At 37.6% G+C, this 13322-nt stretch overlaps 1 protein-coding gene across 2 annotated transcripts in view; it reads left to right on the forward strand.

Annotated features, from left to right (window-relative positions):
• The window catches only part of HDAC9 (histone deacetylase 9), a 955850-nt gene that overhangs the window by 905598 nt on the left and 36930 nt on the right, over nt 1-13322 (forward strand). The window lies entirely within an intron of this gene.

Genomic DNA, 13322 nt, shown 5'->3' on the forward strand with positions numbered 1-13322 from the left:
GAGCTTCTCAAATATGAGAAACATATTTAGAATTCTAATTTACACACATTATGTATTTATACCTAAATGTGTTACTGCCTTGCTCTTAATGTGCTTAATCTAACCTTACACTGATAACTCAGAGCCTCTATATTTAGAACCATGTTTTTCTCATATTTTCCAAGTGCTTGGATTCTTTTTTTCATTACTACCACTAAGTATCCATTAAAAAATGAAATTAATATAGAAATTTTAATTATATTGTCTAATCTTAACTAAGGGTAAGTTATCTCCTAATGATGTCAGAATTAAGGAATCATTTACTGGTTTTCAGTTTGTCAAGAGAGGAGAAAGTTAGTGAAAAAGCCTCACTACTAGAAAATCTAGGGGTCCCTGGGTGGCTCAGTTGGTTGAGCCGCTGACTTCGGCTCAGGTCATGATCTCGCAGTCTGTGAGTTCGAGCCCCACATTGGGCTGTGTGCTGACAGCTCAGAGCCAGGAGCCTGCTTCGGATTCTGTCTCCCTCTCTCTGCCCCTCCCCCACTCATGCTCTGTCTCTCTAGCTCTCAAAAATAAAAATAAACGGTAAAAAAAAAATAAAAACAAAAGAAAAGAAAATCTAAACAAAGGAGGGAAAGTCAGAAACTTTACTATCCATTTCCCTTCACACACATAAACACACATACACACACTTGAAATCAAGCATAAATTAACACAAGTTAGCATGAAGGGAAAAACCAAATGGCAAAATTATGTGTGAAGAAGAATCAGGAAAACCCTTAGCTTTGCTATTGTCCTATAGAAGCATTTTTTAAATACCGCTAAAGAAACCACCTTCCAGCTTTCTAAGTTTTTTTGACTTCGCTAGCTCAGAAGCAATTTTGAGATATGGGTGTATGTGGGGTGCTGTGACTATTTACAAATCATGCCATATAGGAGCTCAAAGCAATCTCCACTTTACTTAATTTCATTATTGCCTGGATTGAGGGTCATAGGTTCCCCATAAATGTTTATTGGTTATATCATAACTGGAATAAAGTCCAAATTTCAAGGATCTTCAGAGACTAGAAATGTAAACATTCAAATATTTGGAACCAAAACCTGTCATTATATTGTCTCATTTCCATTGAGAGTAAATTAAGAGACTCTATTATATATTGTTCTGGATCTTAAGGAAAGGGATCTTAAAATGATCTTTAACAGCCTTCTCATATTCATCTACATCCACTCTAATACCCCTTTCAGGTAATCAATAGTATAAAAATACCTACTTTTTATACATATTATTTTCTTTTATTCTGAGCATTCTTTTGCCATTATACACATAGATTATTAAAAGTTATTGTTCTTATGTATCTTCTGATTGTATTAAGCATTCTTTAATACTTATGATATGTTGATAGAAGATAATTTCATCAGTCATCAAGGCATAGAAGTTATGAAGAAGAATAGGTAGAGTTTCTGGCATCAAAGAGTTATAGTCCAGTGAGTGAGAGACGCTTCAATAGATCCTTCCAATATGGGGTCATGAGGTGCACTGAGACAGTAGAGAAGGAGCATTCTCTTTCTTAAGTCACTTTCAGTGGGGTTGAGAGATACTAGAAAGTGAGGAAAGTTCAAGGAAGGTTCAGGGAAGGCCTGTTGGCAGTGATAGGGCCTGAGCTTGGTCTTAAGGACTGAACACGATTTGGGCCAGATGAAGAGCAAATGTTTGGAAGAGAGTAACAAAAGCAAGCTCTCAATTTTCGCATAGGTATGAAAAAATCACAGTGTACATCTTCAAAAACTGTACTGTTGCCTTTTGTATTAGATCTAATTTCCTGGTAATAACTTTCTACTGCATGACTTTACCACTGACATTTTTGAGTGATTTTTTCAGTCTGCTCTAGCCAAACAAACCTGTTTGTCTCTTGAAAAAGACTCATTCTACTATCAAAACTTGCTCTATGAGAATTCTACCACTGTGGATTGTGAATTAGTCTTCTGTTCTAAAATGCATTCCACAGCACTCAACACTGACAACTACCCCCATTTAAAATCCCCTGTCTTTCTGAACTCCTACTGAGGATTCCATCCAGCACTTGTAAACCCAATACTTCCACTAACTCTCAACACTAACATGTGGATTTTAATTAGTAGCATTTTTCCTTAAATTTCTTCTATTATTTGAGTTTTTTGTGTACTTTATGGTCTGTTAGTCTTGGTTCCTTCTTTTGATGATAGTCAGGAGTATGGGAATCACATCTTTTCACCCCTCCATGTACCTGTGGAACGGGTTGACAGCAGGGGAGATATTTAAAGTGCATAGGGGCCTGGGAATGGAAAGCAGGCAGAGTTAAGTTGGGAGGATTTGATCTTCAAGGCCCTAGGGAATGAGAGCTTGCATCAAAGGGAGTTTCTGAAAGAAGACCTCCTCTTTCTTAGCCATGGATACATGACATAGTGGGTACTGTTGTTGGCTACTCAGCAACAATGCCTTCCTAACTTCTACTCAAAAGAAGCCTGGTTTTAGTCATGAATCCTTGCCACCAGATACCATGCAACTCAGAGAAGATGAACTTATGCCCAGTTCCAGGGAAGCTGTTCTTAGTCTAAGCCTAAACTAGTTACCCCACTTAAATAGTGATTGGTTAAGGAATGGGGTATGTGACCCGATTTTGGCCACTGAGAATTAAAGATGGCTTCTTGGATGTTCAGCCTGTGCAGTCACATAACTCCACACTTATAAGGACCCAATGCATAGTTTCATGCTCTTCCTATTGTTGCCTTTAAATTCTTACTAAGTTTTGAAAAAGGGGCCCACATTTTTATTTTGCACTGGGCCCTGCAAATTATTCAGCCATTCCTGATAAAAATCAAGGTGTTAGTGATGTGAAAAGATATTTGCCAGGAAAGACTGATAGTAACATTACCACAGGGAGAACTCGAGTTGTGGTTAAGAAGGAACTGGTGAGTAAAGGTTGTAATGGGAAAGACAAATACAAGATGAGAATGATCTCTTGTCATTTGGGACATGAAGTAGAAAACAGTGCAGAGAAAGTTGTTTGAGACTGTGGCTTTGACACTTTGTGGTACATTTTTATGTAGTTCTTTGAATTGTGTGTCTTTTGGGACCATTTGAATTGTATGTCTTTGGGGCCACTCTTCCAGACTAAAGAACCAGAAAAGGGCTGCATAAGGTCCATTAAGCAATAAAATAATGTGGGTGTTTCTGAGTAACAAACTTCATAATGGCTTGAGAAATTAAAATTATGGGCTTCTGCCTTAGCAAACAATGCTAGATTTCCTTACAAACTATAAAATTGTACTCTCACTTTTATTTTTCTCTGTTTTATAACTCACTCTTTCATTTCAAGTCCTCTTACAGGGCTTCAGGCCCTTGACTAGGCTCCCCTTTTCCCCTTTGGTGGGGAAAGTAGTCAGGACCCACTACATAATTTGCAGATCCCAGTGCAAAATGAAAATGTGTGAATACTTCCTTGTTAAAAAAATACTATAATTTCATGAAGGTGACAGCAGAGCACTGAATGCAACATGCGGGCCCTTCTGTATATGGGGGTCCTTTGCAACTGCACAGGTTGCCTTTAAGGTGGCTTTTGTTTAACTGAAGAACCCCCTCTTCACATATGTCTCTGAGCATCTCGCAGGTGCCTCCTTTTAACTTTGGGAGGTGTTTGAATTGTTAGTATAGGTTGTGAAGGATTCTTTTGTGCTACGGTTTGGGACTACAGTATCAGAAAACTATGTAAATGTTGAGAAGCAGGATTTGTAGCATGTGGGAAACATTCAGGCAAGTTCCTAGATAGCCTTGTCCCAAGACAGACAGCAAGGTGCTGACAGGCCTTCTGTGAATTTCTCTTTGAGAACAGAGCCCCCCAGCTGAGGGTATGCAGGTGCTGGAGGCTGTGATTAGCATTGGCCCTTTGCCTGGCCACATGTATGGGAATATTTGGCAGCAGGATCATCCCTGTTGTCCTGTCCTTGTTTATGTTACTCATTTAGCTAAGAAAGAAAGGCCTTACGAGGCAACGGCAGGGCAATCATTATTCCTGACAGGTAATAAAGACCCCTCCTGACAGGTTAGGGTCTGGTTTCATCTCAAGATGGCGGATGTATACAAAGATCAACTATGTTTGAGATGGTCAAGAAGCTTCTTGTTTGCACATGCTGTTCACTTTGGTAACAAGTGTTCTGCCTCATCCCTATCAAGTTTTCTAGACTTAGCTCAGATGTTATCTCTTTTGAGAAGCCATGTATGAGTCTCCCTTTATTGTTATTCTAGATTAGGTACATTTCCTGTGTGTTTTCATGGCAGAGATTGTTTTTGCTGGTGTTATTTGTTTTTAATTGCTATATTCTTTACACAGTGTCTGTCCAAGGTAGGCATTGTGCAAATGTTTATTGAATGAATAACAGTTGAATCAGTTGAATCCGTTGATCTGTCCATATTTGCCACATTTTTTTTCTTAGCCCGGGTTAATTTTCTTAACTAACTAACATAACTCCTTGGCTAGCCCATGCAGATAAGAGATTGAGAAGAATAGGCAAATTATGTATGAGCTCTTTTCTTCTGTCTTCCTTAACCCATAATGATGAATCACTTCTAAGTTAGAAGGAACATGAATTACTTGTGAGCTACCACTTTCATCACTAATCTTAGAGGTGGCAGTTCTCAGAGCTGAAACTAATAGTTTGCTGGTGGCTATAATCACCAGTGAGTGATGCCAGGTAAGAGTCAGCCCAGAGAAGGATAAAGAACCCTCATCTGTATGTTTCCTTTTCTAAAACCCACCCTAACAAGTTACAGAGTCCATTGAACTCTTCTTCCCTTCTTTTTCATTGTAAGGTGAGAAGCAGGGTTCCCAAATGACATTTTTCACACCAGTCCTGGCCCATGATAACATTTTTACTGATTTTGAAGGGAGGGATTATGAAGTGAGTTTTCCATAAAACTCAATCCATGTTATTTGAAAGACTATAATTTTAAGCTCTAAAACATATAATGAATGATATTGATATTGATCTGTGAAACCCCAAAATATGAAAACCACAAGTATAGAGCCATGGTTTCCTTTTACTTACTCACTTTTTAGTAAGAAGAGTACTTTTTAAGTGTCAACCAATTTTGTAGACCTCCTGAATGATAATAGTGATAATCATAGTATCTTTTGATTTGTGGATCAAGAAAAATATATATGTACACAAGAATTTGAGGATTCTTTACAAATTTAGCTACAACCCTCCGCAGCTGATAAGTTGAAAAACACCAGGATAGAGGATTTTAAAATGACAGTAACTCCTATATGATCCTCTCTACCACTCACAAACATGATGAGGAGCAAGTCACTTAGCTTCTCTGAGAAATTTCAGGAAGAATGGCATGGCATATCACCATACTGCTTTTCTAAATTGGAGCTACTGTGGCAACAAAATGGCAAATAAGAAGCAAGATCATTAAAAAAATGGTTGGAATTTTCCCACTCCACCCCCCCACTTTCATCTTTTCCCCACCCTAGTGATTCTTCCCTTGTTTAGTGAATTGGAGTCTTAGAATTCCATATTATGCCAATCACAGCACAATAGTTACATAGGCCAGAATAAGGAAAGGACAGTATTTGTCATGTATGTTATTATCAAATAACACCCATGTTTCCTGCATGTAAAATTTGTCAGTAGGCCCTATTTCTTAAAACACACACACACACACACACACACACACACGTGCGCGCGCACACACACACACACACACACACACACACACGTATTGTTTAGGGCAATGAGAAGTGAATTTATGGTCCTCTGAATTTATTCCACTTTTGAGGCCAATATGAAAAAGAATACAATTTTCTCACTGCAGGAGAATATACTGTGGAACTAGGTAATTGACTATAAGGTAGTCACTGATCCACTGGTTTAGGCACCACAATGAAATAAGAAGTAACAACTGATGTTGCAAGGAAACAATGGCAAGTTAATTTTGTTGATTTCATTTCTACTCTATTTCCAAGGGAGGTAACTAGTTGGTAAAATAAAATATAAACACTGTTGATGTACCCACTAAGTAGATCATCAGAGCAGTATAAGAGATTTATGTATAGTAATTAATGAAACAAAGCTATTAAAGTAAGGTAAGATTTATTCTAAAGAGACAACCATTGTTTTCTTTTAAGTGAAATGCCCTTCTCAGCCATCTCCTCCCATCTTTCTAATTCCCTTTATCCACTCCCTTATCAAGGAGAAGGGGCGTTTACATCACAATTAAGGAGAAAATCCAGATTGTTTCTAAACTGAAAGGAATTTGCATATATCTGTTGTGAGGAAACTGTCCAATATCTTGACCTCAGGGGCTATGCACATGGATTAAAGGATTGTTCCCCATATTGCAACATGCACTGCATAAATCATCTTGCAACCTTTACTAGGTTCTTTAACTCCATACCCAAAGCCTCAACCACATTAAGTTTTTTTTTTTCGCTCCTTCTTATTGTATTTTGATTTTCTACCTTTTTTTGATATATCTTTCTCTTTTCCTCTCTCCTCTACCTCCATCCTATTGAGATCCAGGAGAGAAGAAGAGATACCCACAGTGTTGCAAAGGTTTTAACTCAGAAGGATCTGAGGACTCATTTCAGTCAGGGAAGGAACATGCTCAAATCTGCACTTCACAAGATTATTATGCCTGCAAAAAGGACAGGAGATTTAGCATGGCTTATTGTCAGATGTGAGCAGTTTAAATCGGAAGGAGAATTGACTTGCGATGGTAATTAATTGGCATGGAGAGAATTAATAATTTCCAGGTATCAAGCTTGAACAACTGAGTAGTTGGTGGTGTCACCTCCTGTGATAGGGAACAGCAGAGGAAGAAAAGGTTTGGAGAGCAAGATGAATGATATTAGACTTAAGAAGATATTTGAGGCATCTGGCTGGCTCAGTCAGAAGAGCATGTGACTCATGGGGCACCTGGGTGGCTCAGTCGGTTGAGTGTCCAACTTCGGTTCAGGTCATGATCTCACATTTGTGGGTATGAGCCCCGCATCAGGCTCTGTGCCGACAGCTCAGAGCCTGGAGCCTGCTTCTGATTCTGTCTCCCCCTCTCTCTTTCTGCCCCTCCCCTGCTCATGTGCTCGCTCGCTCTCTCTCTCTCAAAAATAAATAAACATTAAAGAAAAAGAAGAAGAAGAAGAGCTTGTGACTCTTGATCTTGGGATTGTGAGTTTGAGCCCCAGGTCAGGTGTAGAGTTTTCTTTAAAGAAGAAATTTTGTTGATTGAAATGCTTGAAATTAGGGGAAAGGCATCATCATTCTAAATATGAGTTTTTCACTACAGTGAAGTCATGGAGGGACATTAGATTAAATTATTTATACAATGTAAACCCTGTAAACTGCTAGCAAATAGTAAAGTAATAATTATTAAGTGCTTTCAGTGTGCAAGGTACTGTTCTAAACACTCTTATTAATATAGATTAACTCATTTAATCTTCCTAACAACCCTATGAGGTAGGTACTATTTTCATTTCCATTTTACATCCAAGTAAACTGCGACACATCTAGGTTAATCAACTTCTCCAAGGTCACACAGTTAAAAACTGGATAAAGGCAACATCATAAATCAAGCAGTCTATCTCCAGAGTATATAGTCTTAGCCATTATGTTATTCTATCTCACAAATAAATTCATTATTTGTAGTTTTTGTGTATACTTTTTCCATTTCTTTGAAAAATGACATATTTAGGGGAAAAATCAATTTAACTGAAGATTTGGAGTTTTGTAAGTTCTGGTTAATTGAGGTTTAGTCCGTTCTAGAAGGGCAGTGCCAAATTAGAAGGAGCCATGGAGCTATGAATCCACTTTGGAGCCCCTTGTAAACTTGTGAAATACATCTAATCACAGAAAAATGCAAGGATTGGCAGAATTTCAAATCCCTACCCTGTTGAGTTTAAAACCTTGACTGTTGTCAGGTGTGAGCTGCTATTTGTCATAGATTTTTTGGTTTAGACAGAGGCCTTGACGTTGCAGCCCTGGGCCAGGCAGACCTTCACTGAAGAAAAGCAGCATTAGACATTTTCCCACTATTAACCCCACCAACCCTTACCTTGTATCAGAGCCAGGTCAGACTTGCACATGTGGCTCTTTGAATGTTGATTTTGAACTTCTAATTAACCATTCTCTTGACATGTTGAGACTCTGATTATTGTTTGGTGGAGCACTAATACTAGAATATACCTGAATCAAAAGGAAAATCTGCTCTCTGCTTAGAGACTTAACTTGTCTGGAATTTTTTTTAATTCCAGCTGCATCTATGGTTACAAGTTTTCTTTCACTCGTGTTCTACTAAGGCAAAACTAATCAAACCACAAGAATAAATAAAACTGCGTGTTTCTAGGACTGAACACTCTTTAAGAATAGGATTGCACTGTAATTATATACTCAGCTGTTAGCACCCAGATAAGCTTCACACACACATTCGATACCATTCACTGAGATAAGGCATGTTAGAAGGTCAAGTTTGGGAGAAGGTAATTTGCTAGGTGTTTATATACATTACATCTAGTCCTCACACAGCTCTGCAGTGAATAATTAGTTTCCTCATCTTGTTCATTAATAAATTGAGGCTTAGCAAGTTTAGGTTGCTTGTTGAAGGTCTTTCCACAAGTAAGCAGTCAACCAAGACTTGAATTCTGGTCTGACTTTGCTGTCAAAACCCTCTTTCTTTCTGTTAAAGCATATGACCTTCCTCTTCCTCATTTCACAGTTAAGGGCAGAGTTCCACCACATTTCCTATTCCCAAGTATCCCAGGATAGACACTAAACTATACCTCTTTTAAAATATAATAGATTCTGCATACATTAAAACAGACTATTTTAATACATTACTGGGCTTGCTAGCATGTAAGGGAATAGGATGAAAAAACAAATAAACTGAAATTTAATAGAGTAAGTAACACAAAAAGGGAGAGTATCCCTGAGTCAAATGACAGTATCAGTGTTGTAACTGCACAATAAAGCATAAGGTCTGCATCAAAGTTGGGGATATGAATTTGATGGGTACCAGTGAGGTTTTATCTTGGTCTACTCCTGGTTCTGAAGGAAGCAAATGCACTTTCTTTCTGGAGGAAAAGTATCCCTAATTTAGACCCCAGTATATGCAGAGATGAAGTTCAACAAAATATGAATTCAAATAAATAAACATACATATTTAAATAAATGCATAAAATCAAATATACAAGGGCACAAGCCACTAGGGAAAGTCAGCAGAAAAGAGAAACGAGAATAATAAGCCTTATCTGTGGGGTTAAAATAGAGGAGAGGCACTATTTTCAGGGAATGATAACGGATTAAAAATACTCATTTACTTTCACTTCTCCATGGAGTTCCACTAAGATAATAAAAAAGAGGGGTTTTATGTTGTTTTCTTTTGTTTGTTTTGTTTTGTTTTTAAGACATGGACTCATAGGGATAAAGAACAAAAGAGGAAATAATAAGAACCTGGAGAACAGATGACCATCTGTTAGTGTCTTGGCAGACTTGGGGGGAAAAAAAAGTCCTAAGCCAGTACTGGCAGGTATATCTCTGATAGTGAGGGATACATCAGACTCATATGCCATAGAGTTGTTGACTCACACACCTAAGACTCTTTATTTTTTTCATTTTATTTGTTTTATCATTTCTCTTAATTCATTTTCCTTTCCTTTCTTCACTTCTGTGTCCGCCTTGAAAACAGTTAATGCCCAAATTCTTTTGCCCGTCTACCTTTCAATCTGCCCTAAAAATCTTGGCCTTCTACTTTACCAATCTAATAAAATCTCTACCCTGGATATATTCTACAAAGAACTTTCTCCAATACTGTACCTAAGTTAACAGGTCTGCTCATGATTATCCTGAATTATAGTACTTTGGCCTCCTGTAAATTTATGATCACCAAATTCAAATGGGCCCATTATAATCCTACTGTATTACTCAGGTCAATTTACTCTCTCTCTCTCAAACTACACTTCTTCAAACTTCTCTCTCCTCAAACCTCTATCCATCTTACCTTTACCTCCCTCCTTAATCTCAGCAACAAACCTTAGAGTAAATTATAGCTACCAAACTGCTATCTTTGAACTGTTCATTGCCATCAGCATTTAAGCATCCTAAAATACTCCTCATCTTAAAAAACAAAACAAAACAAAACCAAAAACCAACCTCCAACTACCTCACTCCTTTAGCTTACTACCTATCTCTCTTCAACCCTTTAGGAACCAAATCTTGAAAAAATGTTTCTATCTAGCCATCTCCATTTTCTTAGTTCCAGTCCCTGTCAGAACCAGTCTAGTGTGGTTGCAGTCTCACTGTGGTCACAGTGGCCTTTCTGCTGCCAGATTTAAAAAAGTGACTTTTTGAAACTTTTTATTTTGAAATGATTTTACATTTAGAGAAAAGTTGCAATTATAATACAGAGTTCTCATATGACCTTCACTCAACTTCCCCTAATGTTAACATCTTGGATAACCATAGCAATAATTACAGAAAGTAACAAATTAACAGTAATATAATTCTGTTAACTAAACTATAGACAAAGGAGTCCACCAGTTCACTCTTTTCCTTGTTCTGTTCCAGGATTCAGTCTTTGATTGACACATTGCATTTAGTTGTCATGTCTCAGTCTTCTCCCATCTGTGACAGTTCCCCAGTCTTTTTATGGCCTTGGCACTTTTAAAGAGTGCTGGTCAGTTAGTTTAAAGAGTATCTTTCAGCTTTGTATTTTCTGATGTTTTTCATGAATAGATTGAGGGTGTGCATTTTGGACAAGATTACCACAGCAGTGATGCAGTTTCTTAGTGGTTCAGATCCATGGTACATAATGTGAATATGTCTTATTATTGGTGAGGTTAAACTTGATCACTTGATTAAGGAGCTCTCCAATGTGATGTTATAATGCTTCCCTATGGAATGAATAAATATGTCGGAAAGATAGTTTGCAATTATGCAAATATCCTGTTTCTCCCCAAGCTTATCCACTAATTTTAGAAGCCATTGGTAGATCGTGCCTGCTAAAATTATTACTCGGGTGTTCCAATGCTGATTTTCTATTTCCCTTACTCCTTAGAAGTAATGAGGAACTGTCCTTTCTCTTCCCATTATTAATTTTGTTGCAAATTATTCTCACTTTGGATCTTTTTCAGGCTGGCTCCTATGTCCTTTGGACATGGTCCTATCTTTTTGTGAGCATTTTCTTAGTTTTTGGCATCACAAGATGTTCCAAGTTCACCTTGATTTTCACCTACTACTCTGAGTTCTTCAGAGAAACATAATCTATATAACAATAACTATAATAAGCATGTATATATATATATATGTTATATATCTATATCTATATATATATGTTATATATCTATATCTATATCTATATATATATATGTTATATATCTATATATAAATAATGAGGCAGTAGATCATGCAGTTGTAACTGAGGCTGAGAATTCCAAAATCTGCACTTGGCAAGCTGGAATCCCAGAAGAATAAATAGCAGAGTTCCAGTCCAAACTCAAAGACCCAAGAACTAGGAAAACCAGTGGTTTAAGTTCTGAGACCAAAGACAAAAGAAGATTGATGTCCCAGCTTGAAGAGAGTCAAAGAGAGAATTCTCCCTTATTTTTTTATTTTATGCAGGCCATAAATCTGCCGAATGAAGCCCACCCACACTGGGGAGGGCAATTTGCTCTACTCAGTCTACTGACTCAAGTGTTAGCCTCATCCAGAAACACCCTCCCAGACATACTCAGAGTAATGTTTAACCAAATATCTGAGTACTCCGTGGCCCAGTAAAGTTGATAATAAAAATTAACCATCACAAGTCCATCTCTTGTCAACTTGGCACCATACACATCTCCTTAAACCATACTTAATCTCTAATTGTAGACAATAACAAGTTCATAGTGCTGCCTAACATGATACAACTTTCCTAAGTACAACTGAAAACACACCAAGCACTTCACCAGGACAGTAGCTAGAGTTTTGAGTAATGTTTGGTCTTCTCATTGTCTCATAACTTAAATTCTATAAATGTAAAATTAACAATAGTTAAATATTGTTATGCAATGTTTATTGTTATTAATAATAAATATTATGATATAAAGTCATTGCATCTTATGTTACATGATAAAGGAGGAGAGGACAGAGGAAAACAGATATTTGCATACAGATATATTCATAATAAAATAAGGAGGAAATACTCTTGACAGTTACAATCCTTGTTATGGAACTAGTCTTATGTCCATAGTTAGTATTTATAACTACCTTCTTCCATACCCATTCTGTATTCCCTATGCCTTCAGGAAGCAACTCAACTGGTTATGGTTAACTGGTGGAATGAATCAAAACTTCATTCTGGAATTAGTAGTCCTGCATGGATTGGGTTTTTGTAGTTTTCCACTGACCTTAATCACAGAGCATAGTGGTACCAAGGTATGCCCTAAGCGATCTGTATTCCACACATTCTCTTCTTTACTCCATTGTGGAGTAGCAGTCCAATTTTTCCTTGATAATCAGGGTTAATCATCCCAACCAGCACAGTAATTCCTTTCTTTGCCTGTTGATTCAAAGGCATAAGAAGGCCAAAGTTTTAACTTCCAGCTCAATGGAATCATCGTTATGTCCCCTGGTGGAAGCTTGGGCTAGCAGAGCGTAAAGTCACAGGAGCAAGAAGTAAAAATTTTGCCAATGGTATAATATTGAGTAGTGAAACTTCCATTTTCACCCCTTGATTCCTGGACACATGAGTACTGGATATGGGAGAAATACCACCATATATTGGATTCTGGTAGAGAGTATATACATCTTCCTAGAGAAACTTGCCCCAGTCCTAAAAATATTACCAGCTGGCTTGCATTGAAACTGAACCTTTTATAGGCCATTCCACTATTGTATCAAACCAGTTACTTCTACTCTGCTGTCCTTTATGGTAACCACACCTACCTTGCCTTTGGTAATTGAATGCTGCCACTTGCCCCCTGCCACTCGGATCCAGTTGCTCCCACCATATTTAGGTTTCCCAATTCAATGACCACAATTCCCACTGTAGATTATAGTCTGCAGAAATAAGCAATCACAAGTCTTTTCAGGAATTCTAGTACTCGCCTTGCAAATTTATCTCATAGTCATGGTAAAAGGCATGTCTTCTGGATCCTTCCAGTGTGGATGAATAGGTCACAAAGGACAAATACACTCTAACAGTCTAATATTCCTATGTCTTCAAATCCCATTAAACCAAGGGAGTTCTTACATTTCTAAATCACTCACCGAGAACCACATTTTTGTCCATGTTTTAGCCAACCAAACAAATGAGCTGTTCGAGCCCTTCT

This window comes from Panthera tigris, chromosome A2 (genome assembly GCF_018350195.1).
Source record: "Panthera tigris isolate Pti1 chromosome A2, P.tigris_Pti1_mat1.1, whole genome shotgun sequence".
Classification (NCBI taxonomy): domain Eukaryota; kingdom Metazoa; phylum Chordata; class Mammalia; order Carnivora; family Felidae; genus Panthera; species Panthera tigris.